Source organism: Sciurus carolinensis, unplaced genomic scaffold (assembly GCF_902686445.1).
Source record: "Sciurus carolinensis unplaced genomic scaffold, mSciCar1.2, whole genome shotgun sequence".
In the NCBI taxonomy this organism is placed as follows: domain Eukaryota; kingdom Metazoa; phylum Chordata; class Mammalia; order Rodentia; family Sciuridae; genus Sciurus; species Sciurus carolinensis.
In genome coordinates this window covers 1,744,484-1,750,069 of record NW_025920142.1, presented here as the reverse complement: position 1 = coordinate 1,750,069, position 5,586 = coordinate 1,744,484, and the positions used below count along the sequence as shown (strand labels likewise).

The 5,586-nt window shown below is 37.6% G+C and overlaps 1 pseudogene; it reads right to left on the bottom strand.

The window, feature by feature from the left end:
* Positions 1-2,881: 2,881 nt before the first annotated feature.
* LOC124974309 (kelch-like protein 5) lies at positions 2,882-3,632 on the bottom strand (annotated as a pseudogene).
* Between the last annotated feature and the right edge of the window lie 1,954 nt (positions 3,633-5,586).

The window sequence follows — 5,586 nt, the reverse complement described above, 5'->3', positions numbered from 1 at the left end:
ATTTTTGTTTTTTTACTTTTTTCACACTGTGGATCAAACTCAGGGGCACTCAACCACTAAGCCATATCCCCAGAACTATTTTGCATTTTATTTAGAGACAGAGTCTCACTGAGTTGCTTAGTGCATCATTGTTGCTGAATCTGGCTTTGATTTTTTGATGATCCTGCCTCTGCCTCTCAAGCTGCTGGGATTACAGATGTGTGCCACTTAACACATCATCAAAAGTTAACACTCACTGTAATGTTAACACTACAAGTAAACCTAATTTTACATAGAAGTGTGTATGCTAATGTGAGTGTTTACAGGTATTTTGACTTAAATGTCAAATTATTGATGCCATATTTGCATATACATTCTTACATATTCAGTTTTATGTTATATTCATGTAGCTCCAACTTAGAAATGTACATTATTATTATTCAAACAATTTGAAATTTTTATACTTTATGTTTTTCAGCACTTTTACTTTGTGCTAATTCATCCAAATTTAAACCAGACTGTTCTCATTGACAACAGAGTGGGAGCATACAGGTTGCAGATGCTTGCTGAAACTGCTCCTGTTAAGCACTTAATACATGTTTTTGGCCAGTACATTCAAAAATCATTTCAGGAACAATTTCTCAATGTCTACTTGAAATCCACTGGTGAAACTTTTTCAGAAAACACAATTTAACAGAATAACCAGTTGCCAATACCAAAAATGCTTTGAAATGAAACTATTGCTTCTGCTGCTTGAAAGCACATTTGTTTTATAAAAGTTTGTCCAAATTCAAAGCACAATGTTTCCATTCCAACAAGAGTGAGGGCATACAGCTTGCAGCTGCTTGCTGAATCTGCACTGTTAAGCACACCTATGGTGTTCCAGAACATTCAAAATATAGTGTAGGTGAAATATTCAAGTGGGACTCATAAGAGTGGTTTTGCTTCTATTACAACAAACTTCTTGGAGCAGAGTAAAACTTTGAAGAGGATCAGTTTCTCAAGTCTCAAAGAAATCTATTGGTAGAACACTTTCAGAAAACTTAGTTTAACAGCATGTATGTTTTACCAATGCTACAAATGCTTTGAAATAAACCATTTCTTCTCGTGTTTGAAAGTGCTCTTGTTTTGATCTATCACATTCACATTTATACCATTATTTTCTCAATGCAAAGTGAGTGCACACAGAATGAAGCTTCTTACTGAAATTTCTCCTCTTAGACACTTCTAAGCTGTAGTGAAACAATGCATTCCAGGATATTTCAGGAGCAATGTAGGAACAAAGGTAACAAGATATCCCTTATACCCAGGATCATTGTCTTCTGAGACCATGATGGTGCTACAGAGAACATCAATTGCCCAGTTTATTAAAATCCACTTGTGAAAATTTTCTGAACTGTCACTTCAAATTCAGTGACTCCTTCAATGTTACAAACAACTTGAAATTGTTATACATTGTGTTTTTGCACACTTTTTCTTTGTGTTATTCATCCAAATTCAAACCACACTGTTCTCACTGACAACAGACTGGGAGCATACAGGTTGGAGCTGCTTGCTGAAACTGCTCCTGTTAAGCACTTATTAAGTGTTTTTGGCCAGTACATTCAAAAATCACTTCAAGCCCAAAATACACACTGGGCTCATAAGAGAGTTCTTGCTTCTATTAGGATCAATTTCTTAGAGCAGAGTGCACCTTTGCAAAGGAACAATTTCTCAAAGTCTCATTGAAATCCACTGGTGAAACATTTTTTTTTTTTTGCAGTGCTGGGGATTGAACCCAGGGCCTTGTGCTTGCAAGGCAGGCACTCTACCAACTGAGCTATATCCCCAGCCCCTGGTGAAACATTTTTAAAAAACAAAATTTAACAGCATATACCAGTGGCAATGGAACAAATGCTATGATCCATTGCTATTAATCCATTGCTTCTGATGCTTGAAAGTGCTCTCCCTTAGTGCTACCTCATCCAAATTCAAACCAGAGCAGTGTTCTCATCCAGATCAGAGTGAGGGCACACAGGTTGAAGCTCCTTTCTGAAACTTCTCCTGTTTGGAAATGCTGTGCTGTTTTCAAACAGCACAAAGCATGTTTCAAACCCAATGTTAGAACAGAGGGAGCAAGTGGTTCCTTGTACCTGGGAGCACCATTTTCAGGTAACATGGTGGGACTGCAGAGAACATCAATTTCCCAGGGATTCATTGAAATCCATTTGTGACACTTTTTCAGAAAACTCATTTTAAGTGTGATTCCCCTTCAAATTAACTGCTGTTTCAATGTTACAAACTATTTGAATTGAAAGCAGAAAACCTTGTGTTCAAAAGCACATTTGCTTTGTGCTTATTCATCCAAATTCAATTGACAGTGTTCTGAATGAGAACAGAGTGAGAGCATACAGGTTGAAGCTGCTTCCTGAAACTACACTCGTAAGCACATCTATGGTTCTCTCAGGTAGCACATTCAAAAAAGATTTCTGGCAAAATATACAAATGAGATTCATAAGAGTTCTTCTGTTTCTATTAGAACCAACATCTTGAAGCAGAGTGAAACTTTAAAGAGGATCACTTTTTGAAAGTGAAATCCACTGGTAAAACTTTTCCAGAAAATTCAATCTAACAGCATATACCAGAAAACAATGGTACAAATGCTTTGAAATGAAAACATTTCTTCTGGTTCTAGAAAGTGCTCTTAGATTGTGCTACCTCCTCCAAATTCAAACCACAATGTTCTCATTGCAAACACAGTGATTGCATAGTGAAGGAAGCTTCTTGATGAAACTTCTGCTCTTGTGCATTTCTAACCTGTAATCAAAGAGCACATTCCATGATAATTTGGGCCCAATGTAGAAAAAAGGAACAAGATATTCCTTGTACCTAGGAGCAAAATTTTCTGGAACCATGGTTTGAGTTAAGAGAACAGTGGTAAACTAATATAAGCCAAAAGTTTACTGAGATCTGTCTCTGTTCCAAATCCTGAGGGACACAAGTAAAAAAGAATTCAATATTGTGTCCTCATCTGTACTGTTCATGACATCATTGGCCAAGAGCTTTGTATTTCACTGGCTTACAGTAATACAAATTCCTGGCTTCTGATTTCTTCCATAAAATATTCCATAAAGTAATTGTGAGCCACTATATGCAAACCTGTACAACTCTAGGCATCAGCAAAAGAACAGATTCTAAAACTGTTAGTCAGGTGGAGCTATTTTACTAAAAACTTACAGTATGCTTCCACGACCTGTGAAAGCTAAAGAAGGCAAGAGGCAGATTACAGAAATTTAATATTATCTTCTTTTTGATTCAGTGTGGCCTGTATATGCATACTGAATCAAGGACAATAATGAGTTTGGTTCTACACCTTACATTTTTATTTCTCTTTTTCTGGCTTATGACATCATTAGTAAGCATGGCAGCAAAATAATCTGAGAGACAAGAGAGCATCAATCTGTTAGTTGGAATTTTGTGATTAGCAGCAACTAAAATTATATCATATAACTTTTTAATGTCTTGAATAATTTCCCATTTTTAAATGTTTGCTCATCCTGATTAAGGACTTGAAGAAAATCATGTGATAAACATGGTTCCGTTGAATGGCAGAATGATAATGTATGACTAATACTGGAAATCTGTGACTGGCTCTGGAGGCAGCCTGGGGTCATGGTGGGATCAGCTGGCCAAGACTGAGGAGGAGAGCAAGAGGTTAGAGGAATTCTCAGCCCCTCACACATCCCTGGCCTGTTCCCAGCACCTTAACCGGAAACACTGGGCCAAAAGTCACAGTCTTGTAGAATATGTAAGTAAACTGAGAATAACACCTCCAATACAGTATAATTAGTACTCCATCAGGTATTGGGGCAGTGCTAGGGAGCACAGCACAGAAGCAGTTAACTATTGAGAAGTGTGAAGGAAGAACAGGAGTTGAAAACTCTCAGTTTGATCACAAGGAATGTATTTCCTATCCTCATGCACAAAAGATTGCTAATAGAACTCCCTATTACACATTCCTAAGCACTATCTGTTAGTTAGATGTAAGGGGCAGTTTTGGTTCATCGATAACTCCCAGAAAAAAAAAACAAAAAACGCTCCGCAGATACAGGTCCCACACCAGGAACTTTATTCTAAGCGGACAAAACGTGTCCGCTCGGGGGAAAGGGGAAAGGGAAAGAAGAAAATGGTGAAGGGTTCCTTGTCAGATATTGGAATTTCGCGGGCTGGGAGGAACCAATCATGGAGGAGAATTATTACAGACTGACTGATGGACCAATGACATATTGGAACGTAATGTAGGGGGGCAGGAAGGTTACAGCTACGTAAGCTGGAAATTCCTGTATCGGGAGAGGCGGGCTTAATGGCAGATTGACAGGTGGGTTGGGAGGCTGGGTTAGCGGGAGAGAAAGGTTGCTTTATACCTAACACTATCTCCATTATAAGAGAGTAGGAAAGACAGGTCCACTAATTTAAAAGCAGTACTCCAGCTCTTTGAAAGTTCATTAATCACAACATTATTTCCTTGACTGATTACTTAGTTTTATTCTATAGCAACTTTTCTACTACCCAGTGCTCTTGGGACACATCTTTATCAACATAATATTGTACAGTTATTGAAGACACCAGAAGCCAAAGTCATGCAGCAATATACTACATCCACTTTTTTAAAGGTGTAAATCATTCAGAGGGAGAAAACATTAAATTCTATACATTGTGGTTTATTAATCAACATTTTGTGTAATTTAGGCAGTAAAAAATTGATTTTAAAAGGATAAAATTATGATATGCTTACAAATAATGTTAAACTTGAAAGATGATAAAAATATATTACTTAAATCATTAATTAATAAAAGAACAAGTATGATGTTATAAACAGTTCAATGATCTCCAAAGTTCCAAAACTTACAAAAGTTGAATTGGAAATGCTTAAATGAATTCACAGAGAGATATAAATCTGTTCTTTCCTACTAGGGTAGAAATGCAGATTGATCCACCAGACACAATTTAGATCTATGGACAGGTATTAGGTATATGTTATCTTTTACCTTCAGCTTATAAACTTGAAAAACAGCTCAAAGTTTAGAGTCCTATTGCAATGAGATAAGCATGAAGCATAACAAGATGCTTTATTCTCTGTGGGGGTCCTCTCTGCCACATCCCATGTGGATGAGAGAAGTGTAAACTGCCAGAGTTGGATGTTGGCTGTACATTACTCAATTACCCCAAAAATTTATCTACTCAATGAACACACAAGAGCCAATACTCTTTTTAAATGAGAGGGGTCATGACAGGTCTGACCATACCAGCTCTTGGCTCTTACAACTCACTCAGCTCTCCTTTACTTATAATATACAGGTAAAGGGGACAAGGACTGGAAGGAGCTTCTGTAATGAACAGATTAGAGTGGAGTTGGGGGAGCAATTCTCTTAAGGGGGAATATTCTGGAAGGAGACAGAACCACCCCATGCAGCACTGTATGCTTCCTGACAGTTCCTAGAAGCCAGGCATCTGTGTCCCATGGCTCAACCTAACCTGATTCTGCTAAATAAGGATGACTTCTTACATCTCCCCCTTTTTAATATTTTAAAATTCAAATGATGGGCAGTTATGTTGAGGCTCCAGATC